The sequence below is a fragment of the Hypanus sabinus genome, chromosome 5 (genome assembly GCF_030144855.1).
Source record: "Hypanus sabinus isolate sHypSab1 chromosome 5, sHypSab1.hap1, whole genome shotgun sequence".
Classification (NCBI taxonomy): Eukaryota; Metazoa; Chordata; class Chondrichthyes; order Myliobatiformes; family Dasyatidae; genus Hypanus; species Hypanus sabinus.
Genome location: NC_082710.1, coordinates 26,897,611 through 26,925,139, shown reverse-complemented (window position 1 = coordinate 26,925,139; position 27,529 = coordinate 26,897,611).

Below are 27,529 nucleotides of genomic sequence, written 5' to 3'. Positions count from 1 at the left end.
TCAGAGTAATTAGTAAATATCGGCAATATGATGCAAATGGTCAATGAGAAGGGCCATGTATTTCATAGATCCTTTGCATCCAGTAAATTGGAATGGAAAGGAATTTTTTTTCCACGATCATATATGAGGATAAGTCTTTTATTCATAGGTGCAGAGCCTCTAAACATTTTTATTGGCTGCTGTACAAATCTTGACAGTGGTCATAAATCAGGCATCTCAGGAGAGTGTCTGCAGTGTGAGAATACAAAGTTGCTTTCTGATTTGCAATGGTGCATAAAATATGTAACTATGGACAATTCCCTGTCAGTATTGCACGACCATAAGCGTTCTTCACACACTGAAGCAGAATTCTAATACAATGCGTATCCTCTGTGGAGTTTTGTTTCCCTCTAAACTGTCTGAAACACCTGTTAGGTTGTTAAATCTGCAATATATCTTCTGGGTGTCTATTAGGTCTGTTTGAAACTAGTCTATCTGTCTGTTTGAACACATTCCCTTAACATGGTGCTGCTTCTCAGATTTCAGTTGTTTGATAGCATAAGTCAAGTCGTCACTTTCTATTGTCATTTTGACCATAACTGTTGGTACAGTACATAGAAAAAAACGGGACAACATTTTTCAGGACCATGATGTTAAGTGACACAGTACAAAAACTACACTGAACTACATAAAAACAACACAGAAGAAAAAAAACTACACTAGACTACAGACCTACCCAGGACTGCGTAAAGTGCACAAAACAGTGCAGGCATTACAATAAGTAATAAACAAGACAATAGGGCAGTAAGGTGTCAGTCCAGTCTCTGGGTATTGAGGAGTCTGATAGCTTGGGGGAAGAAACTGTTACATAGTCTGGTCGTGAGAGCCCGAATGCTTCGGTGCCTTGCCCAGACAGCAGGAGGGAGAAGAGTTTGTATGAAGGGTGTGTGGGGTCTTTCATAATGCTGCTTCCTTTGCGGATGCAGCGTGTAGTGTAAATATCTGTAATGGCGGGAAGAGAGACCCCGATGATCTTCTCAGCTGACCTCACTATCCGCTGCAGGGTCTTGTGATCCGAGATGATCAAGTTTCTGAACCAGGCAGTGATGTAGCTGCTCAGCATGCTTTCAATACAACCCCTGTAAAATGTGATGAGGATGGGTTGTGGGAGATGGATAAATGTCAGAGTAAAGTTTGTTCTGAGTGGTTGGGAGTTGGTAACGTGCTTTACAGTGCAACAGACTTTCCTCACTGGAGAGGAACATTTTGCTAAACAACTGGCTAATCCTTGATATTGATCCTTGATATATTGATATAACTCCTGTAAGAATAATTGAATATTAATGTCTAGGAAGACATATAGATATGGACTTGAAGTAACAATTGGAAGTGATAAGTTAAAGAAAAATCTGTAGTGAAGCACAGTAAGTGAACAGGATTATCCATGGTAGCGATGGGCAGGCAGATGACTTGTTGAAATTTGAGATCTTACTCTTGCACTGATTTGCTGCCCAGTGATGGACTCCTGGAAGTCAGAAATTGATCTCTACAACACACCAGAGTGTTAGGCAATGGAAGATCTGAGAAGTATATTTAGGGAGCTTGTATATGATGCAGAAGTATGAATATTAATTGTATGTGTGACATTAAATTCTTGCCTAGATGTTGATGCACAACACGTGCTAACATTTTATTTATGTTCTGGAGTTAGTGGTCTACTCATCAACTCTACTATGGCTTGGAAACTGTCTCCCAATACATGACTAAGACTGAAAACAAGAGGTTTCCATCTGCAGCATATCGCACTCTGTACCCTCTGCTGGAGTACTTGACAACTACTTAGTAATGCATTTGCAGATACTAAAATACAAAATATGCTACTGTCTCTGTATCCTTGTATTTTTATACCATAATGTCTTGGACATCAGCCTTTTGAACAATCTAATGATGTTAACAGACAAATTAAACTTTCGATATTAAAATAGATATTATAGGGACTCATTGCTAAAGTACAGCCTTGACTCAATGGTGTCTGAATACATTATGCAAGTGCTGATTCTGTAGCCCAAACTCTGGGCTCCAAGGACTGCTTTACTCTGGAGAGGCTGATGCACCAGGTAAGTGGATTGATGGATAATGGCATTCATCTTCTCATTCTCATCTTCCAGCCTGTGGGACTGATGTATTGTAGAATCATGGGTGTGATAATGGTAAGGAAATGTTCTCCCTTCCCCCCCCCCCCACACCCAAAAAGACAGTACATTTCTTAGCAAGTTACCTCCATCTCTGCTGAAGATTGTAGGAAAACACCTCATTGACATAATTTTTTTTTTGAAAAGCCAAAATAATGAGTCAAATTTGTGACTTTATTAGAAATTGTCATATTATTTCTTAAGTAAAATGGAAAGGGCAGGTCATGTCCCCTTAGGTTTAAATATGTTTAAATATATTTAAATATGTTTATATGTTTAAATAAAGCCTCCCTTATTCTTTTAATTTCCAGTGAAAACGGGACCAAATGTCTGGCCTCTCTTAGATGGGCAAACTTCTCACCCCAGGCATTCACCTGGTATTTCTCCTTTGGACTGCGTCCAATGCTATTGCATCCCATTTTTATAGATCATGGGACTAGAACTGTTCATAGTATTACTGATGAGGCCTCACCAACCACCCATTCAAGTTCAAGTTTAACTGTCATTCAATCATACATGAATACCCATGAATACAGCCAAATGATATAGCATTACTCTGGGACCAGGGTGCTATACATAGTACCAATAGTCATACACAGAATGATGCACATAGCATCTATAAGATAGCAAGCACATACGAGATAGCAAGTAAAATACCGTCCTATGAAATAAAACATACATACACATGAAACAAAGACTCCCTATTAAACTTCAACTCCTTGCCATTAAAAGCCATTCCTCCATTTGGCCTTTAGTTAGACCTGCTTGCTAACTTGTTATTCAAGCACTAGAACACAGATCTCCCTGAACATCAATAATTCAAAGTTTCTTTTCAATCATGTAATGGGACTTTTGACTCCTCTTATCAAAGTGTGTGACCTCACAGTTTCCCACATTAAGCTCTATTTGCCAGGTTTTCATCCCATCATTCAATCAACTCACGTGCTGTTGTAGAACTACAGTTTGCTCCCACCTATTTCCTAGCTGTGGCAAACTTGGAAACCTTCCCTCCTCCAGGTCCATAACGTAAATATTAAAAACGTGAGGACTGAGAACTAATCCCGGAGGTATTCCATTAGCTGCATGTTTAGCTCATGAGTGTAAAGAATATACTTATTCTGATCTATGTGATAGCCACCTTTCAATCCATGCCAACTACCTTGGGTTCTTAATTTATACACTAGCCTCTTAAGTGGCACCTTGTCAAATGCCTTTAGGAAATCCAAATCTAAAATCTATAGGTTCCCCTCTGTAAGCTTTCCTTGTTACTTCACAAAGAATTCAAGAGAATGTCACATGATTTACTTTCATAAAACCATATTGGTTAAGTTGAATTATATATGCCTTTCCTAAATTCTCAGTTATTTCCTCTTTGATTGACTCTAACATCTTGACAAAAATTATGTTAAACCGGCCTATAGTTCACTGCCTTCTGCCTTCCTTTTTGAACATGTGGGTAATTTTGCCTGATTTCCTGTCTTTTAATACCCTCCTGGAATTTAATGAATTTTGAAAAATGTTAAGCAAAGGTTCATTGTTTCTGCAACCACTTCCTTTGAAACCCTTGGCTATAGTTCTCCGTGTTCTGGCTATTCCTTCACCTCCAGAACTTTCTCTAATATTTTATCCCTTGTGATTAGGAATTTTATAACTTCCTCTTTGTTAGTTATGATTAGCATTTCAATTATCTTGGTGATATTTCTTAGCATCCTCCATGGTGAAGACTAATGGTAAAAGTGAGCCAGCATATCTACTATTTGATTGTTTCTTTTTATATATTTACCAGTATCATTCTTTTCAGACTTAGACCTTAGCAGCTTTTTCTAGTCATATATACGGAGAAACACAAACTATTTGTTTTGCCATGCAAGGATTCTCTTAGACAGTTTTTTTTTAAAAAACTCATCCAAAAGCCCGAAAAGCCTTTGGAGAAGGCCGCTATCACTGGCACCATGACCAGATGCTGAAGGCAGTGGCAGAAAGTATCTTCTCAACCATGAACAACAGTAAGCACCTCCGTCAACCCAGAAAACCCATAGGCTTTGTCAAAGTTGGAGACCAGCCACAACCTCTGCCAGATCACCAGTAGGCTTTCTCACCACTGCATCTGACTGGCAACTCAAAGTCCATTTTCGCAAGCAGGTAAAGTTCACTGATTTCATCACATCATCTTCATCACTGAAGACTGACGTGGTCACTCTGTCAGAAACCTTAAGGCAGGTAGATATGGTAGAACTGATGGTGCCTTGAGGAAACTGGACTGAGGAGGCATTTGATAGTGTAAGAAGGCCAAATAACAGGAGCTGGTAGAGCAGTGCCAGAGACAGGGATGGAGGGCATGATACGAGGTGGGGTGTAGAGGCTTTGCTGGTTCTTCACTCTGCAGAACTTACTCTCTCCTTGGCATTATGAGGACTGCAAAGAGCACAACCATCAGAAGCGACACAGAGGTTGCTGAGTGAGCCTCCAGCTGGCTATGGATCAAGAGGTGTGACCCGTGGACCAGTGCTGCGGGAGACAAACCAAGGCTTAGTCAATCCTGGCTGGGTTGTCTGGGACAGGGTGTTTGATGCTGAAAGACCCAAAACACCAAATGAACCCAGGTTATATCACTGATGATATGTCCCAGCACATCCTAGGATGTAACTCAGCATCTCCCTTCTCATAGTCTTTGGCAACTAAAGCTGAAAAACTTCCCTGTCCTCCCATCAGCTCTTTCTGCTTTACAACCTTAGTTTTCAATCAAACATTATCCATGACTACTGTAGATTTATGCATCCTAATTGGGTTAAATTCCTTCCAAATGTTTTGACCTTGCTGTTGAACAGTACAGAACAAACCTGTCTTTGAGCCTATTTTCCTAGTCACCCTTGGATAACTCCACCTTATAACTGTTGTTTCTTCAGTGGAAGGCAATGGTTTTGGTCTTGTGTTGTTCAATCTTCATTTTGTTAGTTACAGTATGCCCCAGTTACACAAACGATGCTCATCCCCTCCACAGTTAATAGAATGTGTTGAATTAAACAATAAGAACTCTAATCAATTAATTTTCTTCTCAAAAGTTGGTGAAGCTCTGTTATTTTCTAAAATCATGTAATGTTCAAGAAAACATTACATCAGGAAATAAGGAAATGCTGCAATGTAACAATAACTACCTATCATAATATTTCCTTGATATTAAGTCCATTATATAGAAAATATAAAACTTAACATCTTATGTTTGATTTAAACACAATATTAGCACTTACATAACCACGTATGCTTGTTTTCTGTGGACATGTTAAGAAAAGTAACAACTTTTAGTGACAACACTATCAGCTTCAACTTAAAAATCTCTCTCAATCTTTCACGATTCAGCTTTATAGAAACTTTTCTGCTGGTAAAAGCAATCAAAATCTTTTTCAACCCCATGCTTCCTTCTAGCCCTAATGATTACAGATTCCTTTCACATAGAGTAGCTCTGTATTTGAATCCTGTCCAAACTGAGATCATACAGAAAGTACCCTAATGAATGTAAAGACTGGATCAGGGCTAATAAGTTCGCATAAGCTGTAAAAGGTAGTGGTAGTGGGTCTAGTTGGATTTCTGTGATTGCAAAAGAGTAGTCAGTTGATTAAATGCCATATTAGAGGTGAGGCTGGAACCTAGTGAAATTTATAATCTGCTTCCCTGCTTGCCTTCACAGTGTAGGTTAATGTTCCTGAATTTTGCCTTTGACTTCAACGAGAGCAATGTATAGATTAGATTCAAATTCATTTATTTATCACATGTACAATACTGTGCAAAAGTCGTCGGCACGTAAAAAAGTTCTACAAAGCAAAGCTACTTTCAAAAATAATAAAATGAAAAATTTCTAAATATCAAAATAAATACTATAAAGAGCAGAAAAAGGAAAGTAAAACTTAAGTCAATATTTGGTGTGACCACTCTTTGCCTTTAAAACAGCATCAGATCTCTCAGCTACATTGTCGTGCAGTTTAATAAGAAAATTGGCTGGTGGGTTGTTCCAAGCATCTTGGAAAATTTGCCACAACTCTTCTGCAGACTTTGGCTGTCTCATTTGCTTCTGCCTTTCCAGGTAATCCCAGACAGCCACAATGAGGTTGAGATTAGGGCTCTGTGGAGGTTATACCAACTGGAACCATGTTAAAAAAATCTCTACATTCAAACAGAGAGTGAAATGCATCATTTGCAATAGCCCTTTTGGTTAGTCAGTCTCCAGAGTTTCTTCTAAATCTACATTTAGAAGATTTGTATCTCTTCTAAATCTTCTAAGATTTATAAATCTTCTAAATTTATATTTTAAAATGTGGCTAATCATTAGCTGATCTGCATGTTATCTCCATTTACCCACCTTGGTTCTACATTAATAGATGTACAGTATATAATATAAATAGTCTCAAATATTTTAGTTGATCCTGTGTATCTGGCCAGTTTAAATTGAGACCACGTAGCCAGCTTTGATTCACTTTCACTATCCTTTCCCTTCTCCAGCTCGGTATCACTTTCGCCAATCTCCTTTCCAGCTCTTAGCTTCATCCCACCCCCTCCGGTCTTCTCCTATCATTTCGCATTTCCCCCTCCCCCCACTACTTTCAAATATCTTACTATCTTTCCTTTCGGTTAGTCCTGACGAAGGGTCTCGGCCCGAAACGTCGACAGCGCATCTCCCTATAGATGCTGCCTGGCCTGCTGCGTTCTGCCAGCATTTTGTGTGTGTTGTTATTTGTAGATGTGGTGTGTTTGGGTCGGGTTATGAAAATGTCACCTCAACAGAGAAAATGGTGGTACATGAGTTAGCAGCATGTGAAGAATTCCTGGTTGTTACAATATACACCCTTTATCATAGCCCTGTGTCCTATAACTATTGTTATGAGTAGAAAGTTTCAGTGGCCCAGCAATATCTAGTCTCCATCTTTAGGACACATTATAGCCAGGGCTGCACCTGTTTGTACTTCATACTTTGGGATTTAGTGAGGGTTTCTTGCAGGAGGGATGGTGTGGAGCTGTGGGTTGGTAGTAAATACAGATTGATTTAATTCTGCTGAAAATAGAGGCCCACGTGTAAAGTAAATGAGTAGCAATGGAAGTGCCTTTAATGTACCGTTTCCATCTTTTTCAGTGGTAGATCAGATGCATGAATGCCGTCTGACTCCCTTGGACCTCCTAAACACGTTGAGAATTTCTTTTTTCTAAATCAAACATATCCTTGGCTATGAAACCAATTGGTGACTGTCCTTGCAATTGCCTAAGGGCAGTGGTGAGAGATGAGTGGTGCACAGACCTACTTATTGAGGCCAGCTTTAGGTCAGAGATTTAAGAACCCATTAAATGCAAGGGATTTAGTGAGAGGCTGTTGGGACTGGAGGCGAGGGACGAGTCAGTTCTGCTTGGTTCTGCTCGATGCTCCACAATGTTTACTCAGCTCTGCGCTGAAGTGAGGCAGTGGCCTGCACCAGCTGCAGTGATGTCTGGCTTTGTGTCTGTGGACTCGCGATGTTTATTCAGCAATGAACTGAGGCTTTGACTTACTCTTGCAGTAATGGTGCCTGGCTTTGTGTCTATCGTAAAGCTTCAATTCTGAATGCTATTGGCTTACCTTTACTTTTTGCATGTTTGGTTTTCTCTTTGTGCATCAGATGTTTGATGGTCTTTTTTAAAATGGGTTCTTTTGGAGGTTCTTTGCTTTGTGGCTGCCTGTAAGGAGATGAATCTCAAGGTTGTATAATGTATACATTCTGTGATAACAAATGTACTTCATACTAGCACTCATGCATCTGGACACCAATGCGAAGGCGAAGTGTTCAATCTGAATATATGCAGGTAAATATGTTTTCATCACAAATTAATGAGGGAAAAATGATAAAGGATTATTTAAAATAAATAATGGAGTGTAGCTGAAATAAATTATAAAAGTTGAAGTGTTAATATCCATCTAAATCTTGAGGAAATAACTCTCAAAGTTCCTCTGAACATTTATAAATGCAATAGGATTTATTTTTTGAGAGATTTATTGCAGTCTTTCTTTGTTCATGATGTCCAAGTGGGTTTATTTGTTCAAATGTGTGCATGATATATGATGCATGATGCTCTCATTGAGGAACTGGCAAATATGATTGATTGATACTAATATTTGAGCACAATCTTCATTTGGTTATTTGAACTGCTTGAAAACATTTATTATATATGGTAGCAAAATGGTTTTGTTGCTGGATTGGTAACTCAGAAGGCTGGAATCCAGAGAAATTAATTCAAATCTTGACGTTGGAGTTTGGAATTTTAAATTAATTTAATTAAGTAATTCTAAAGTCAAGTTTTAAAAGCAGTAATGATTACTGTGAAAGAATGCAACTGTTGGTAAAAAAAAAAGCACATCGGTTTCAATTATGGTTTCAGAATTAGTTTATTACTGTCACACATATAGTGGGAAAAACTTAATTTTGCAAGCCATCCATACAAATAATTTCAAACCAGAAGCACATTAGCGTAGTACAAGGGAAAAACAATAATAGAATGCAGAATGTAGTGTTATAGTTAGTTACAGAGTGTGTCGTGCAGTTAGACTTAGGTGCATAGGCTATGACAAGATAGATTGTGAGGTCAAGAGTTCATCTTTGATGTAGAAGAGTTCCATTTAAGAGTCTTTTAACAGTGAACTTGAGGTCTGGTGGTCCATGTTTTCAGGTTTTTGAATCTTCCACCTAACGGAAGGTGGAGGCAGTGTATAGGAGAGAATATCTGGGGTAGGAGGAATTCTTCATTATACTACAGTTTATAAACACAAGAGATTCTGCAAACGCGAGAAGTTCTGTGGAACACACACAGCGTTCTGGAGGAAATCACCAAGTCAGGCAACACCTATGGAGAGGCTGATGTTTCAGGCTGAGACCCTTCATGAGGACTAGAATGTAAGGAGGCAGAAGCCAGAATGAAAAGGTGTGGAAAAGGGGAAGGAGTACAAGCTGGCAGGTGGGGGAGTGGGTATGAAGTAAGAAGCTGGGAAACAATTGGTAGAAGGTGACTCCAACATTTCGTGTGTGTTACTTCTGATTGTGTTAGCTGCTTTACGAAGGAAGTGAGAGTATGGACGAAGCCTGTGAAGGGGCAGGATGTTTTTTGTGTTGAATTGAGTGTGTCCATGACTCTCTGTAAATTCTTGCAGTCTTGAACAAAGCATTCTAAACTGATATGTCCAGAGAGGATACTTTTAATAGTGCATCGATTGAAAATCGGCTCAGACCAACAGGGACACATCGAATTTCACTAACCATCTGAGGAAGTAGAGATGCAGTGTGCTCTCTTGACTATAGCATTTAGATGACTGGACCAGAACAAGATGTTCACAACTAGGAACTTGAGGCGATCAACCATTTCCATATCAGCACCATTGATATATAGAGGGGCATCTGCTTACCCTACTTCCTGTCAATGGCCAGATCTTTTGTTTTGCTGATGTTAAGGGAAAGGCTGTTGCTCTCACACCATCCCATAAGGATTTGCATCTCTTTTCTGTACAATGGAAAGAAACTTGCTCTCCTATTCCAGATTGCCCACTGACTCCTTGCTGAATTCCTTTCTTCTTCTAACACAGGGGTCGGCAACCCGCGGCTCCGGAGCCGCATGCGACTCTTTCTTCTCTGTGCTGCGGCTCCCCGTGGTTTGTTAGTTTTTGAAATGTAATTTGAAATTTGAAGATTATGGTGATCTTGTACAATCTAAATAAAACGTTGTGGAGACCCCATTTCCTGGCACATCCGAACCGGCTCACAATTAGCCACTGTTCCGGCTAAGGGAGATAGCCTACGGGGGTTTGTGAGTACATGTCTTTTGGAGCATCCGTGCCCACGGGGACGGGTTGAGGGAGGCTTTAAAGCAAGGCTGTTTAGTTCAAGTCATGTTACCTTTGACTGCAGTGTCTTTATTTTAGCGCTGCGTGTAGCACACCGCTAAAACGTGTTTTTTTATCGCTATTAATATACATCACCACTGCCAATGCCTGACACCCGCCAGTGTGCGCTTTCTTTTAATTCTTCGATCCAAGGTAAGCTAACTATGGAATAACCTTCAACCCAACGTCTTTTTTTCGGAGTTCAAAATGTTTTTGTTGCATGCAGAAATGTAATTTCGTTTTCTCTGCAGGAGTTCATCAATTTCATAAATACAACACATTATAGTTTGTTTATACATAGTATAAAGGCAAAAAAAAACGTTGTATGCAGTGTTATTTCATTTTAAATGTCAAACGGGTTTTGTGGCTCCCAGTGTTTTCTTTTCTATGGGAAATGAGTCCATATTGGCTCTTTCAGTGGTAAACGTTGCCGACCCCTGTTCTAACAGGACCTGTCTGTATCTCTAGTTCAAGGATAAATAGGTCCAGACCACAAATTCTGGCTTAACTGGGGACTCCTGAAGTCTCTGGAATAGTAAGCTTTGAGATTCTTTTCAGTAAAGTTAACCTAACAGGTACAAAAACAAAAATTGGTATCAAGGGGATTCTGACTTAATAACCTTGTACCAGAAAAAAAATAAGCAGCTTGTGGTGTAGTGAGTTTTCTAATAATCAAGATAAATGATAAATCAAAGAAACAGATAGAAAATTTCTCAAAAAAAAATTCTGGAGAAATAGTTTAAGTCCATCTCCATTTGGCTCAAGTTAAAACAAAGATTAACTTGAAATGTGAGGTTAAAAAAATCCAATTGGCTAATGCTGATTTCCTATAATCAGGGCTTTAGTTGAGAAGAGAAACTGAAAAAATGTTGTGATTCTACCAGATATCCAATAAGATAGCATCTGGAACAAATGGACATGGAGAAGATATTTCCTGTAGTGGGAAAGTCTAGGACTCGAGGGCACTGCCTCAGAATAGAAAGACATCCCTTTTGAATGGACATGAGGAGGAATTTCTTTAGCCAGAGGGGGGTGAATCTGGGGAACTCAATGCTACAGACAGCTGAGAAGGCCAAGTCATTGGGTATATTTAAAGTGGAGGGTGATAGGTTCTTGATTGGTAAGGGCATCAAAGATTATGGGGAGAAGGTAAAAGAATAAGACTGAGAGGGATAATAAATCAGCCACGATGGAAGGGCGAAGCAGACTGAATGGGTTGAACAGTCTGATTCTGCTCCTATGTCTTACAGGCAAAAGAAAAAGATGCAATTGTTAGAGCCTATCATCTCAACACTTTACTGTTAATATCTTGCCCTCTGTTAAGAACCAGACATCTGTGAGTCAAGCCTCATCAGAGGTGGAGAGCATCAGCAACTTCTAATTCCTTGGTGAAATTATTTTAGAGGGCCTGGCCTGGGCCCAGCGCACAAGTTTAATTGCAAAGAAAGCACGGCCGCCCCCCTATTTCCTTTGGAGTTTGCAAAGATTCGGCATAAAGAAGTTTGAGATATTAATGTAAGAGAAAGAGGTGAACATTCAGCGGCATTAAAAATGGTCATAAAGAGCATACCAAGCAAACACAAACATGAGAAAATCTGCAGATGCTGGAAATCCAAAGCAATATACACAAAACGCTGGAGGAACGCAGCAAGTCAGGCAACATTGATGGAAAAAAGTAAACAGTTGAAGTTTCGGGCCAAGACCCTTCATCGGGACTGGAGAACCCTGACTTCTCTAATCCTGATGAAGGGTCTCAGCCCTGAACTGTTGCCTGTTTACTCTTTTCCATAGATGCTGCTTGGCCTGCTGAGTTCCTCCAGCATTTTGTGTGTGATGCCAAGTCAACTGTTGTCTGAGACTGAATGGGAACAGAAACAATATCCAATGAAAAACAGAACTTCATATCTTTAATCCTGTCTAGATACTCGATTTATAAGCTTGCGGCTAGAAAATCCTCGTGGAAAGCTTAGGGAGCAAAACTTTCTCTCTGAATTTAATATTTTTAACTGAAAAACATTGATACGTTTGGATTGACTTGATTATTGAGAAACAAGCAGATTATATATCAGTTGCTGATTTAATTATTTTTAAAATTGATTATCAATGCTAGTTGGCTAGTCACTCTGACCTCATGTTTTTCCCCAGTGTTTTCTTGTACTTTAAGCCTATAAGCCCATTCCAGTGGAAAGACTGACTGAATGAGTGATTATTTGACTGTCATGAATTTGCTGTGCTTAGTCAACAGGAGCTTTGACTGTGGTAGGCCCTGATTTATAAATATCAACTTGAGCCGCCTTGCCCAAAGCTATCTTTCTCAGTGAATTTAATAACTGATAAAATTTAACAGTCTGAGGTTGATAAATTTGGGTGGTTATACTGAAGTTGTAAACAGTGAACGGAGAAGTGAGTTTTCTTGTACATACTTTATTAAAACTCCCCTCAAGGTCTTGTAATTTATACCAGATCCCTTTTAGGATTGTACTAGTTTATTAAGTAATAACTCCGTAGAATGCATCTTTCCACCTCTTGAAAATGGTTCCACTTTCAAGAATTGAAACTACTGTAATCCCTGGACTTCCACATTTGCACATCTCTAACACTGATAACCTATTGATGTTTAAGATGAGGTGACTGTGCAAGAATCTAATCCAGGGATTTCATATAATTTCAGTTTGTCACATTCAAAGTTTAAATTACACTCTGGGTCGGATTTACACATTCCCAACAGTTACAATAAAAACACAGTTGTAATGAACTGATATGCCAAGTGAGGACAATATACATTCCTAGATATCTGATCACTTTCCACCCCTTTTAAATTGTTCTCTCTCTTTATTTAAAGCTAATCTCTCTCTCTCTTCACTTGCTTGTGATAGCCTGTGTTAAATGTGACAGAAGCCCTTGGACGAGGCAACATTACATTTGGAATATCTCGTTGATCTGTTTGTTCTGAAATGCTGTCCAAATGTTTTTTTTTAAATTCAGCAATGATCAAAATACTTAGGCTTTCTGAATGATTTGAGCATAAATCCAGATATTTTGGATCCCTGGTGATTACGGTCTTATGAATTTTGTAGTTCATATGGCTTGTCATTTTGTTCTCCTTTCTACTCATGCACTGACAAATGACAATAAACAATCTTCTTAAACACAAAGTGCCCTGCAGATGCTGCGGTCAAATCAAGATGTACAAACAAGCTAGAAGAACTCAGCAAGTCAGGCAGCATCCGTTGAAAGGAGCAGTCAATGTTTCGGGCCGAGACCGAGCGCTCAGTCCTGATGAAGGGTCTTGGCCCGAAACGTTGACTGCTCCTTTCAAGGGATGCTGCCCGACCTGCTGAGTTCATCCAGCTTTTTTGTACGTCTTGAAACAATCTTCTTATTCTTCTAATCAACAGTCATAAGGAATCAGAAGGAAAGGGATCTTCCTGAATGCAATTCTTCCTTCTGGTTAACTTTTTTGGTATATGGGGTACCAGCAGCCTTTACTATACTATTCAACTGAGTCTTTTAATGTTTGTCACACTCTTACTGCAGATATAGCCACAACACCAAACACAAAAGTTGGAGACTGAGCAATGGTTTTGGAAGACTTCATTGCGGTGGTGGTGGCTAATCTTGTTGGGGCTCCCAGGCACTTTACTGGTGAAGCACCTGTCCAATTCTCAGATTCTATCTATTTCAATCGAAAGGGTAAGGTAAAGGCATGAGATAAATACTTCTGAATTTTATTTTGCTTTACACAAGAACAAAAGAAATTAGGAGCAAGAGAAGACTTGCCTGGTTCTTCACACCTATCCCACTATTCAATATGAATATTACATCTATTCTAACCTCAACTCCTCTTCTGTGCCAGTTCCGCAGAGTCTTCAATTCCCTCCACTATAAATACGTTCAATTACCTAGCTTCCTCAACCTTCTATGGTAGTGAATTCAGGAGATTAACCTTTTAAGAGATGCAGACCTGGACCTGTATATTGTTAGCTCGCTCAGACTTGTCTAGAAGTGACATATAGAGGCAGAGAGAGTGAGAGACTGAGAGAGACGCACACACACGCACACACACACACACGCACACACACACACGCACACACACACAAGTCAGACAGTATCTACAAAGTGGAATAAACAGTCGATGTTTCAGGCCAAGACCCTTCATCTAGTCCTTCATATCCCTCTTCTTAGATGCTGCCTGACTTGCTGAGTTCCTCCAATATTTTGAGTGTGTTGCTTAAGATCTACAACAACTGCAGAAACTCTTGTGTTTATAGAGTGATATATTTTCTGTAGCAGGCAAATCATAGACTGAGTCCTGTCTCATTTCGAGGTGATGTCTATCATTCTTTTTCTTCTTTCTTGTAAGATGCGATTCCTGGTTCTGTGTACCGTAATCAAGAACAGGCTTAACTAAGCTTTTGTCTAGCTTTGGCAAAACCTCATTCTCTTTCTGTTCTGAATTTCTTATCAAGGTAAGTATTCCATTAACTCTCATAATATTTTGGCAGCTAAGTCCCAGCTTTGTTTTGTTTCAGAACTGAAAAAGAAAATCCAAGCCTTATTGACAAATTCACAGATGATGGAAAGGCAATGTTTTTGTACCTATGGAAACATTTTCTGGCCTGTATTCCTCCCTCAACAAGTAGTCAAGTACACACCAGCTGTCGTCATTTTTAACATTTGCCATATCAGTTCCTTAATGAATGCAATTGACTTGCTTATGTAGATACAGGTTCTGCATGCTAAAGTAATCCAGTCATTACCAAACACTGCAAAACCACATGAAAATGAGAGAGAAAAAAAGTTATTTAAATGCAAATTCTTACCCTTATTTCCTTAACAATGTCTGATGAAGAGGGGAGAGAATTGGATTTTTCTTTAGAAAATGCTGCATAGTGCTCAGCCAGTTCTGCTGGATCTGGTTTGAAAGCATTTTTAATTGATAAGAATACATTTGATTTTTAAACAGATACACAATGCTCACATTTTAAAATGTCAGATTACATGCTTCTTGTATCCTATTGTTCATCAGGGAGTCAAACAGAACCGACAGAATTCAATGTTTACTGCTTCCACTAATTCTTAGATCCTTAATTTGTGAGAATCTTGCATTGGTAAAAAAAAACTTAACAGAACATTTATTCTTTGGCCAGATGCTCTGAATTCCAGGGAGGTTATAAATGAGAATTCAAAGGTGGGGTTTGCAAAGGAATCCCAGGATATAAAAGGAATAACATGGAAAACATAAGTGTCCAACATGTTCTCAAGATTCATCAGCTGGGGAAAAAAAACACAGTTCATTAGCCCTACAGAAGGTTCCTCCTCAAGAAACCAAAACTATGCCATTAGTTAAGTCCAATCTATCAATTCCTCTTTTACAAATGCATTTCGTACATTACTTATTCTCTGAGAAATAGCCTGTAGTACAATTGATTCTGTTGGAGTTTAATGTATGATCGTGACATCCGAACAGACACCAAAGTGTAGAAAGCAGTGATGATCCCAATGCTCCTGTATGCATCAGAAACCTGGACAACATACTGACGACATCTGAAGGCACTTGAAAAGTTCCATCAATGCTATCTTTGAAACATCTTAAATATCAGCTGAGAAGATAGAAGAACCAACGTCAGCGTGCTAAATGAAGCAAAAACAACAAGCATTGAAGTCTACGTCATCAAGAAGCAACTAAGATGGAGCAGTAACGTTGTTCGGATGAAAGACGAACGCCTGCCGAGACAAATCTTCTACTCCCAGCTCCAAGCGTAAAGAGGTGGACAACAGAAGAGATTCAAAGACGTCTTAAAAATCAACATGAAGAAATGTAACATCGACATCAACAATTGGGAAACCAATGCCAAGGACAGGAAACTCTGGCAAATCATCATCCAAGAAGGAACAGCAACTTTCAAACCCAACAGATGTGCAGAATTAGAAGAAAAGAGAAGAAAGTGGAAAGAGAGGCAGCAATAACCAAAGCCTAATCTGCCATCTGGAACTACCTGTCCTGAATGTGGAAGAACTTTCGAAGCCATGATTGAACTCATAAACCACTTGAGGACCCATAAATAGATCAACGGAATGAAGACCATCATCCTCAAACTTGAGGGATAGCCACAATGACCAATGCACTTCAATCAAAAGTTCTTCCTAAGAAGATGTTGGAAGACTGTTCTGACTGAAGTACATGTGTTTATCTGAAGGTAAGTACATATCTTCATGCAAATATCAGTGTAAGTATATTATTAAATAATTCATCAAAATTTCCTAACTAGGTTTCATGTGGGAAACATGCAAGAGACCAGAGAATAGCAACCTGTACTACTGTGATGGTATAAAGTTGTTTCACAAATTCATTATCCAAAGGACCACAAATTATTTTCACTTCCAGCATTGGAACAGCATACATAATGTATTGGAAACCTACAAAGTCTCCAATGTATTACCCCAATTAGTTCTGGTCAATAAACAGTGGCAATGTTGAAGAACTTAAGATAATCGCATGAAATCCATGCACACTAATTCCAGCACAACACACACACACAGCCAATATCTTTGACAGCAGCAGATACTTTACATCCAAATGTCTTCCCACTTAGAGTCAGGGTAAAATATTTAAATCAAGCTGCTCCGGTGCAATTAGAACCAGATTTCAAGTTATCAAGAGTTACTTATTTCCAAATAGTCAAGAAACTCATCAGGGACAAGGAAGAACAACTTGCTGAGTCCACAAAATAAAAGCAATTCTTGAAGAATAGTTGGGGCTGTAAAAGGCTCACCCCTTTTTGTAGCAATCTCTGGCCTTCCTCTCCAGTACTCTTGATGGTGAGGCACTACATCTATGGTGCCTCTCTCAATCCCATTTACCAGCTCAGTTGTTTGCTTGTCAAATGGAAAGCCTAACTGAGTTTCAGTTGGGTAGTAACTCATTAGTGTAGTAACAGCTGCTGTGGCCCTTGCAACACACAGAAAATACACAGCAGGTCAGGCAGTATCTATGGAAATGATTAAACAGTCAACGTTTTGGGTCGAGACCCTTCTTCAGGATGGAGAAGGAAGGGGGGAAGGTACCAGAATTAATAGGTGGAGGGAAAGGAAAAAGGCTAGCTGAAAGGTAATAGGTGAAGCCAGGTGGGCGGGAAACGTCAAGGAGGTCAACTGTTTAAAAAAAAATGGAATTGGTGGGAAAAATGGAGGGAAACAAAGAGAGACCCATTTAAAAAAAACAGAAAGTGTTCACGATTCTATTTTATGTTTATGTATGGAGCATAAGTTACATGCTATGGGTAAAGTGAACTAAAATGCTTAACTTCAGTGATTATAATTTCAATGCAGTTCTATAGAGAGGAAGTACACACCTAGTTTTTCTTTTTTCTCAAGAAGGGGAGATGTTATGGTAGTTAATAAGGTCTTTTCTTGAACTTCTTGTAATTGCGCCCCCCTTCGCCATTCCTCATTCTTGTTTCCCTCTCACACCTTCTCTTTTTACCTGCATCTGGTGGTCTCCCTCTTCCCTTTCTTCCATGGTCTTCTGAACTCTCCTATCAGATTCACCCCCACCCCCAGCCTTTCATCTCTTTCACCAATCAACTTCCCAGTTTATTGCTTCACCCCCCCCCCCTTCCTGGTTTTACCTATCACCTGCCACCTTACACTTATAACCATATAACTATATAACAATCACAGCACGGAAACAGGCCATCTCGGCCCTCCTAGTCCATGCCGAACTCTTAATCTCACCTAGTCCCACCTACCCGCACTCAGCCCATAACTCTCCACTCCTTTCCTGTCCATATACCTATCCAATTTTACCTTAAATTACACAACTGAACTGGCCTCTACTACTTCTACAGGAAGCTCATTCCACACAGCTATCACTCTCTGAGTAAAGAAATACCCCCTCGTGTTTCCCTTAAACTTCTGCCCCTAACTCTCAAATCATGCCCTCTCGTTTGAATCTCCCCTACTCTCAATGGAAACAGCCTATTCACGTCAACTCTATCTATCCCTCTCAAAATTTTAAATACCTCGATCAAATCCCCCCTCAACCTTCTACGCTCCAATGAATAGAGACCTAACTTGTTCAACCTTTCTCTGTAACTTAAGTGCTGAAACCCAGGTAACATCCTAGTAAATCGTCTCTGCACTCTCTTTAATTTATTGATATCTTTCCTATAATTCGGTGACCAGAACTGCACACAATATTCTAAATTTGGCCTTACCAATGCCTTGTACAATTTTAACATTACATTCCAACTTCTGTACTCAATGCTTTGATTTAGAAAGGCCAGCGTTCCAAAAGCCTTCTTCACCACCCTATCTACATGAGACTCCACCTTCAGGGAACTATGCACTGTTATTCCTAGATCTCTCTGTTCCTCTGCATTCCTCAATGCCCTACCATTTACCCTGTATGTTCTATTTGGATTATTCCTGCCAAAATGTAGAAGCTCACATTTCTCAGCATTAAACTCCATCTGCCAACGTTCAGCCCATTCTTCTAATCGGCATAAATCTCCCTGCAAGCTTTGAAAACACACCTCATTATCCACAACACCTCCTACCTTAGTATCATCGGCATACTTACTAATCCAATTTACCACCCTATCATCCAGATCATTTATGTATATTACAAACAACATTGGGCCCAAAACAGATCCCTGAGGCACCCCGCTCCATCCCGATAAACAATTATCCACCACTACTCTCTGGCATCTCCCATCTAGCCAATGTTGAATCCATTTTATTACTCCAGCATTAATACCTAACGACTGAACCTTCTTAACTAACCTTCTGTAACGTTCTCCTTCGGGTGTAACGAAACGCCGAATTTAACGTCCGGATAAACCACAGCCAATGCAAACCAGATCGCAGTAAGATTAACCATTTACTGTTCACTCTTCACATTAACATATGGTGAAAACTGTTGATAAAACAATACAAGATTGATACAGTATTTGTTCCTTCCTTAATATCACATTTCAAGTGTAAATACTTGCAAAGGTGACTATAACTACATTACACTAAGGTGCAGTATACAGGGAGAGTTTACCTGCTCCATTGACTACTTTAAATACACTTCCATGCAAACTATCCGCGACTCTTTAACTAACAAAAGCATAAACATTATCTACCGTCGTTACCTCTAACAGGATCAGCATTAACATCTTAGTTCAATATATCGATTATCTATTAACTTACAGCGTTGCTCTCACTGTGATTTCTCATGCCTGCAAAACTGCTTGTGCTCAGGTGAGCCTCGTGGAAAGCCCCCACCCTCGCGCTAATTTCAAACCGGTGTTTTCCCACAAGACGCGGCGAAACCGGATGTGACGTCATCGCATGCCGATATATTTTACATGCAATGAATACACTTTAAACACTTCTAATTCTAACTAGAAAATACTATTGAATGAATTACTAAGCGAAAATATTATAAACTAAATAACTGTCGTAAAGACAGCACACCTTCCATGTGGAACTTTGTCAAAGGCTTTGCTGAAGTCCATATAGACTACATCCACTGCCTTACCCTCGTCAACATTCCTCATAACTTCTTCAAAAAAATTCAATAAAGTTTGTCAAACATGACCTTCCACGCACAAATCCATGCTGGCTACTCCTAATCAGATCCCGTCTATCCAGATAATTATTAATACTATCTCTAAGAATACTTTCCATTAATTTACCCACCACTGATGTCAAACGGACAGGTCTATAATTGCTAGGCTTACTTCTAGAACCCTTTTTAAACAATGGAACCACATGAGCAATACGCCAATCCTCCGGCACAATCCCCGTTTCTAATGACATCTTAAAGATCTCCGTCAGAGCTCCTGCTATTTCTACACAAACTTCCCTCAAGGTCCTGGGGAATATCCTGTCCGGACCCGGAGATTTATCCACTTTTAAATTTCTTAAAAGCGCCAGTACCTCCACCTCTTTAATTGTCATAGGTTCCATAACTTCCTTACTTGTTTCCCACACCTTACACAATTCAATATCCTTCTCCTTAGTGAATACCGAAGAGAAGAAATCGTTCAAAATCTCTCCCATCTCCCTCGGCTCCACACATAGCTGACCACTCTGATTCTCTAAGGGGCCAATTTTATCCCTCACTATCCTCTTGCTTTTAATATAACTGTAGAAACCTTTCGGATTTACTTTCACCTTATTTGCCAAACCAACCTCGTATCTTCTTTTAGCTTTTCTAATCTCTTTCTTAAGATTCCTTTTACATTCTTTATATTCCTCGAGCAATTCCTTTACTCCATGCTGCCTATATCTATTGTAGACATCCCTCTTTTTCTGAACCAAATTTCTAATATCCCTTGAAAACCATGGTGCTTTCAAACCTTTAACCTTTCCTTTCACCCTAACAGGAACATAAAGATTCTGTACCCTCATAATTTCACCCTTAAATGACCTCCATTTCTCTATTACATCCTTCCCATAAAACAACTTGACCCAATCCACTCTCTCTAAATCCCTTCGCATCTCCTCAAAGTTAGCCTTTCTCCAATCAAAAATCTCAACTCCAGGTCCTGTCCTGTCCTTCTCCATAATTATATTGAAGCTAATGCTATTGTGATCACTGGACCCGAAGTGCTCCCCAACACATACATCTGTCAGCTGACCTATCGCATTCCCTAACAGGAGATCCAATACTGCCCCATCTCTAGTTGGTACTTCTATGTATTGTTGCAAAAAACTATCCTGCACACATTTCACAAACTCTAAACCATCCAGCCCTTTTACAGAATGAGCTTCCCAGTCTACGTGTGGAAAATTAAAATCTCCCACAATCACCACCTTGTGTTTACTACAAATATCTGCTATCTCCTTACACATTTGCTCTTCCAACTCATGCTCCCCATTAGGTGGCCTATGATACACTCCTATCAGTGTTACTACACCCTTCCCATTCCTCAATTCCACCAAATAGCCTCCCTAGAGGAGCTCTCTAATCTATCCTTCCATAGCACCGCCATAAGATTTTCTCGGACAAGCAATGCAACACCTCCTCCTCTGGCCCCTCCTACTCTATCACACCTGAAGCAACTAAATCCAGGAATATTTAGTTGCCAATCTCACCCTTCCTGCAACCATGTTTCACTAATAGCTATAACATCATAATTCCAGGTATCAATCCACACTTTAAGCTCATCCACCTTTCTTACAATGCTCCTAGCATTAAAATAGATACATTTAAGATACTCTCCACCCACTCCTCTCTTTTCATCCCTAACAATGCATTCAAATTTATTATCCTTTTCTTTCTTCTCCCCTACATCTTTGGGCTGAGCGCATCCCTTCTCCATCACCTGCCTTTCCTCCCTCACACACTGTCTATTTACTTGCTCTACTGGTGAACTAACCTTCTCTCCCATGGTTTCCTCAAATTGATTCCCACCCCCCCATCTTACTAGTTTAAAGTCTGCCCTGTAGCCCTAGCAAACCTCCCCGCTAGGATATTGGTCCCCCCAGGATTCAAGTGTAACCCATCCTTCTTGAACAGGTCACGCCTTCCCCAGAAGAGGTCCCAATGATCCAGAAACTTGAATCCCTGCCCCCTGCTTCAATCCCACAGCTACGCATTCATCCTCCACCTAATTCTATTCCTACTCTCACTGTCGCGTGGCACAGGCAGTAATCCCGAGATTACTACCTTTGCAGTCCTTCTTCTTAACTGCCTTCCTAACTCCCTATACTCTCGTTTCAGGACCTCTTCCCCTTTCCTACCTATGTCATTGGTACCTACATGTACCACGACCTCTGGCTCCTCACCCTCCCACTTCAGGATATCTTGGACGCGATCAGAAACGTCCCGAACCCTGGCACCAGGGAGGCAAATTACCATCCGGGACTCCCGATCACCTCCACAGAACCGTCTGTCTGAACCCCTGACTATCGAGTCCCCTATTACTATGGTCCTCTTTCTTCTATCCCTACCCTTCTGAGCTACAGAGCCGTCCTCTGTGCCGGAGGCCCGGCCACTGTCACTTCCACCAGGTTAGGCTGCTCCCCCCCAACAGTACTCAAACATGAGTACTTATTGTCAAGGGGTACAGCCACCGGGGTACTCTCTAGTACCTGCCTCTTCCCCTTCCTGACCGTGACCCACCTATCTGCCTCCCGTGGCCCTGGAGTGACCACCTGCCTGTAACTCCTCGCTATCACCTCCTCACTCTCCCTGACCAGGCGAAGGTCATCAAGCTGCAGCTCCAGTTCCCTAACTCGGTCCCTCAGGAGCTGCAGTTCGGTGCACCTGGCGCAGATGCGGACGTCCGGGAGGCTCGGAGACTCCAGGACCTCACACATCCGACACCGAGAACAACAAGCTGCCCTCACACTCATACTTCCCAAATAACTGAAAATGACAAGAACTAAAAGATAAGCCTACTGTGCCCTCTTCCACCTAAGCCCTCTGAGCCCAAGCCCTACACTCTGCTCCTGGTGCACTCCGCTGCCCGCAAACGAAGCTGCCCGCTTCTTAAGGCTGCGTTCTTTTTATATCTTCCCTCCTTCCCAGGCCTCCTCACGTGCCTGCACAGTCCTGCCTCTCAGAACTCCGATCTGAGACGCAATTGGACAATTTGAAAATGGCCGCCGCGGCACTTCCTCTCAAAGCCTCGCTGTCCTCTTCCAAAAGAGAACTACCTCACTCAGTCTCTCCTTTTTTATATCTTCCCTCCTTCCCAGGCCTCCTCACGTGCCTGCGCAGTCCTGCCTCTCAGAACTCCGATCTGAGATGCAATTGGACAATTTGAAAATGGCCGCCGCGGCACTTCCTCTCAAAGCCTCGCTGTCCTCTTCCAAAAGACTTCTTCCTCCCCTCCCCCTCCCACTTTCTTATTCTGACTCCTCCCTTTCCTTTGCAGTCCTAATGAAGAGTCTTGGCTCCAAATGTCGATTGTTTACTCTTTTCCATTGATGCTGTCTGGTTTGCTTATTTCCTCCAATATATTATGTGTGTTGCTTAGAAAGCATGGCAGTTAGAAAGAAGATAATTTTTTTGGAATTCTGGCATCTGCAGATTTTCTTGTGTTTTGGGTGCAGCTCGAAGGTATTGCCTAGCAACCCTGGCTGATTCTCAGATTCAGCAAACTAGCATAAGGAATTTAGGTTGATAAATCTCTGGCTATCTGTCATAAATATATGCAAACAAATACAGTCTTACTGAAAACGCTTACTTCTTGGGGATCTCCTTTGGTGTATAGCCCAGATTCATCGATAATCAGCCACTTCTGACATCATGCTGTGTTCAATATTGAGGGAGAGTGCAGAGAGTACATAGCAGGGGGCCAGCCTGCAGGATCTTCAAATGAACTTTATTGATAACACTGCTTGTACAATATGTGAACTCCTTCCGTGTGGGAGTGGCATAGGGATAACCATGTTAACTACCACATCAGGAGAGGCAAAAATAAAATCTGGAACATGATCCATACAATTAAGGTAACAACCATATTAAATTCTTCCCTGAGCTCTTTTAAATGACCAAAAATGAGTTTAGGAGATCAAACTGACCCTGGCTGTTCCTGTAGGAGCTTCATCTCAGCTCGCATTGAAATGCATGAAAATAGATCAGCATTCATCATTTGCGATGACTATAATTACATGTTTGCTGTCTTCTGGGAAAAGGAAATGTGTCTAAATTTCAACCAAGTTCTGCACTTAAATAATATCTTTTTGAAATCAAAGATCTCCAAACTTTTATCAACCATATACTTGAAATTACATTAAGCACAATTGACTCTTTGTTAGTTAAAGTGACATTAGCTCAACACTTTACTGAAATTAATAGTGTTCTTGAAGACTGCTATTTTAAACATCTCTCTGGCTCTCACTCAGTTGCCACAATATTAGGTACACGATGTACATAATATAGCAGTTGCTGAGTGCATGTTTGTGGTCTTCTGCTGCTGTAGCCCATCCACTTCAAGGCTCAACATGTTGTGCATTCAAAGATGCTCTTCTGCCCACCGCTGTTTTAATACATGGTTATTTCAGTCACTGCCACCTTTCTGTCAGCCTGAACCGGCTGGCTATTCTCCTCTTGCCTCTCTCATTAACAAATGTGTTTTGTCCAGAGAACTGTCGCTCATTGGATGTTACTTTTTTGTTTGCAACACCATTCTCTGTAAACTCTAGAAACTGTTGTGCCTGAAAATCGCAGGAGATCAGCAGTTTCTAAGATACTCAAACCACCTTATTTAGCACCAATAATCAGTCCACGGTCAATGTCCTGTAGATCACATTTCTTCCCCATTCCCATGTTTTGTCTGCACAACAACTGAACCTCTTGGCTATCTCTGAATGGAAATGCTGCCGCAAGTTTGGCTGATCATATATTTGCAGGTGTACCTAATAAAGTGACCACTGAGTGTAATTTTCCAAAGCCTTAATATTACTTGACAAGTAAGGGAATGAAAAGGGAACAATATATTCCAAGTAATGCATAAAGGAAGCTTTGTCCAAACTAAAATGGATTGTGTGGAACTGGGTTTGATAGCATCTGTTTTCTTTTGAGCTATCACTTGCACTGAAAGTGAGCTTCCAAAATATATTTCAAAATAGCAGTTATATCATGGTCACTCCTTTTATAGGGCGAACCATGCCAATTTTCTCATTGCTGAAGACATTGGTAGGTATACAGAATCAATCTGTGGGATGTATGCATATCAAATAATTATTCTGCAACACTAATTTAAACCACTGTTGCCCTTTTGAAACCCTTTGCTCCTTCAAGCACCTTCTTTTTGCCCTGAAAGACAAGAAGGAAGACCTCCATCCACAGCTACTGAAAGATGTATTTTCTGAATCTAGATTGATAAGTAGTTAATTTGAGGTTGCCATAGCTCTAAAAGAACTTGCAGCTTTCTGTGGTTGTTTTATGTTTCCAAAGTCTATGGGGACTGGCAGGAGCTGACTACAAAGTTTTGCATGAATTGGGATGCTTTCAGACATTTTCTGTTAGTAAGCATTTCCCTACAAGACTCGAAGATGAAAAGCAAAATGAGATTTTGAAAGCAGGTGGAGAAGTTGCCAGAGACCTCAAGAGGGCTCATCTTCTCCATATGTGTTCAGAGAGCTTTTCTCCAACCCTAACCTTGAATGGAATACAGTAAGAGAGATCCATACATCATGGGAACCTCTCATCTGCTGCACCATCAATTCGGAACTGCAGCTATTGCATTAGCTATTGCACTTGTAGTGAGCTTTACATGCCTGTGTCTTTCTGGGTGAGAGCTGGAGACTTGCTGTCTTCTCCTACATAAAGGAGGCAACTTGTGTTTTCTATTCAGAGGCTGAGTCTAGGTATTTCGCCATGAAGTGACTTTGAGAGAAATGTTGTCTTTGACCCTGGTGGAGGTGCCATTAGCTGCAGGCATACCATATTGTGCATACTGCATTACAACACTAAAGTGTGACCGTTCCTTCAATGTCCATTTATTGTATGACCTCTGGGCGAGACTATCGTAGATCTTGGTGTATGACTGGTCTGCAATGCCTAGCTGTGGCCTTGTATCATGGTCTGTGTGACATGAATCTGATCTGCTTGCAAGATCCATGGCAGATTGAAGGATAGAATAATGAAGTGCTGTCCTGAGGGAGGTTAATAGGTTTATGCTTCATGGAGCCATTTCCAATCAGTTTTAGTGGTTGTCAGTGGTTCTACTTCATTAGGACTCTGAGAAGATTTGATATGTCACCAAAAACTCTAGCAAATTAGGGGGAGAGTATTCTGACTGGTTGCATTACCACATGATATAAAGGCTCCAATGCACCAGATGGAAAAAGGCAGCAGATTTGGCCCTCCCCACCACCATCAGGGACATCTTCAGGAAGCAGTGCTTCAGGGGTTCATTTTTGAGGACTGTCGCTATCTGGACATGCCCTCTTCTCGTAACCACTGTACCTTTAGGGATGAGATACAGAGCTTGAAGAGATCAGGCTCCTGTACCCCCTCCCTGCAGTTAATAATGAAGGTACCTATAGAAAGATTAGCCTTTAGAACAGAGATGAGGAGGAATTTCTTTAGCCATATGGTGGTGAATCTGTGGAATACATTACCCAAGATGGCTATGGAGGCAAAGTCATTATGTAGCGGTGTGCTACACGCAGCGCTAAAATTACGACACGGAGTCGGTAACTCCAGTCGAAGGAAAAAACTTTATTCGAAATCTTCAGCCTCACTTTTAAGCCTCCCTTGGCGCAGAGGCTCCAAAGCTCTGTGATCGCAAACCCCCGTAGGCTATCTAATTGTGAGTCTGTTCGGATGTGCCAGGAAATGGGTCGCCACATAACCACCCCCCCCCGCAGAACCGGCGATACACCCCCCCAATGTCCAAAGTCTGGGCCAGAACCTGCTTGGGAGGTCGGCCTCTGCGCCGAGGTGCCGGAAACTCGGCCGGTTGCGCCAGGTCCACATGGGCCGGTTTGAGGCCGTCCACCGTGAAAACCTCCTCTTTCCCCCCAACGTCCAGCACGAACGTGGACCCGTTGTTCCGGAGCACCATAAACGGCCCCTCGTATGGCCGCTGCAGCGGTGGCCGATGCCCGCCCCTTCGTACAAACACAAACTTACAGTTCTGTAGGTCTTTGGGTACGCAGGTCGGGTGCCGCCCGTGCTGTGAAGTGGGTATGGGGGCCAGGTTACCGAGCTTCTCGCGTAATCTGCCCAGGACTGCTGCGGGATCTTCCTCTTGCCCCCTTGGGGCTGGTAGGAACTCCCCGGGGACGACCAGGGGCGCGCCGTATACCAACTCGGCCGAGGAGGCGTGCAGGTCATCCTTGGACGCTGTGCGGATGCCGAGTAGGACCCAGGGAAGCTCGTCCCAGGTAATGCCCTTGCTCGGACCCGACATCAGGGCAAACAGGGGGCGCATGATCCAGGCAGCTGAAGGGAGGAAGCGGTGGTAGAAATTGACCATACCTACGAATTCCTGAAGGCCTTTGATCGTGGTGGGTCGGGGAAAGAGGCGGACCGCATCTACCTTAGCGGGCAGAGGGGTTGCCCCGTCTTTAGTAATCCTGTGGCCCAGGAAGTCAATGGTATCGAGTCCGAACTGGCATTTGGCGGGGTTGATTGTAAGACCGTACTCACTCAGCTGGGCGCAGAGTTGACGGAGGTGGGACAGATGCTCCTGATGACTGCTGCTGGCTATGAGGATGTCATCCAAATAGATGAACGCGAAGTCCAGGTCCCGTCCCACCGCGTCCATTAACCGCTGGAACGTCTGTGCGGCATTCTTCAGTCCGAACGGCATGCGGAGGAACTCGAAAAGGCCAAATGGGGTGATGAGAGCCATTTTGGGGACGTCGTCAGGATGCATCGGGATTTGATGGTACCCTCGGACGAGGTCTACCTTGGAGAAGATCCGTGCGCCATGCAGGTTTGCTGCAAAGTCCTGAATGTGCAGCACAGGGTAGCGGTCCGGTGTGGTAGCCTCGTTCAGCCTGCGGTAGT